The sequence below is a fragment of the Sinocyclocheilus rhinocerous genome, unplaced genomic scaffold, assembly GCF_001515625.1.
Source record: "Sinocyclocheilus rhinocerous isolate Xijiao unplaced genomic scaffold, SAMN03320098_v1.1 scaffold887, whole genome shotgun sequence".
NCBI classification, from domain to species: Eukaryota; Metazoa; Chordata; class Actinopteri; order Cypriniformes; family Cyprinidae; genus Sinocyclocheilus; species Sinocyclocheilus rhinocerous.
In genome coordinates this window covers 648083-648676 of record NW_015634028.1, presented here as the reverse complement: position 1 = coordinate 648676, position 594 = coordinate 648083, and the positions used below count along the sequence as shown (strand labels likewise).

General features: G+C 50.0%; 1 protein-coding gene across 1 annotated transcript in view; it reads left to right on the top strand.

The window, feature by feature from the left end:
* Positions 1 to 594, top strand: part of kalrna (kalirin RhoGEF kinase a) — an 81229-nt gene that overhangs the window by 13285 nt on the left and 67350 nt on the right. The gene's annotated exons all lie outside the window — the stretch shown is intronic.

Here is a 594-nt window from a genome sequence, read left to right as displayed (position 1 = left end):
GGTGAGTACGATACATTTCTAAATATATCTCTCTCTATATATATATATATATGTGTGTGTGTGTGTGTATTTAATGCGCTGGTGGTTGTGTATATCCTTCTGCTAGCTTTCTTTGCAGTGTTTCCCGGGACCTGTGTTTCTGTCCTTTTTCTAGGGTAGGTTCTCAATGAACCCCCCCTCTGCTGGGTTCAGAAACCGGGTGCTCGACTTGCAGTGTTTATTTCACTCGTCAATATATGTCCAGACGGTACGATAAGCCGGGTTTCGGCTTCATACTTCCTGGATTATGCGGCCAGGTCACAGGCTTCTTGATCATTAGGCCACCGGCACGGCACTGCAAAAATGTTCCTAGACGTCCGGGCTGGGCTTATGCTTTCAGGCTGCCCTGTCTGGTCTACCGTATCTAGGTCGCCCTGAGGGGCCTCCCGATCACCAGGATATCCCCTCTTGCTGAGGCATCGAGCGGGAAGTATAGGTGGCATTTGCGAGAACCTTCTTGTGTAATGCTGTCTCAGGCAGTGCTCCCCTCACCTTAGAGGGTTGTATTTGAGCTTGCCTCGCCCGTTTGGCTCAGTACTACCGGGTATCTGTGAG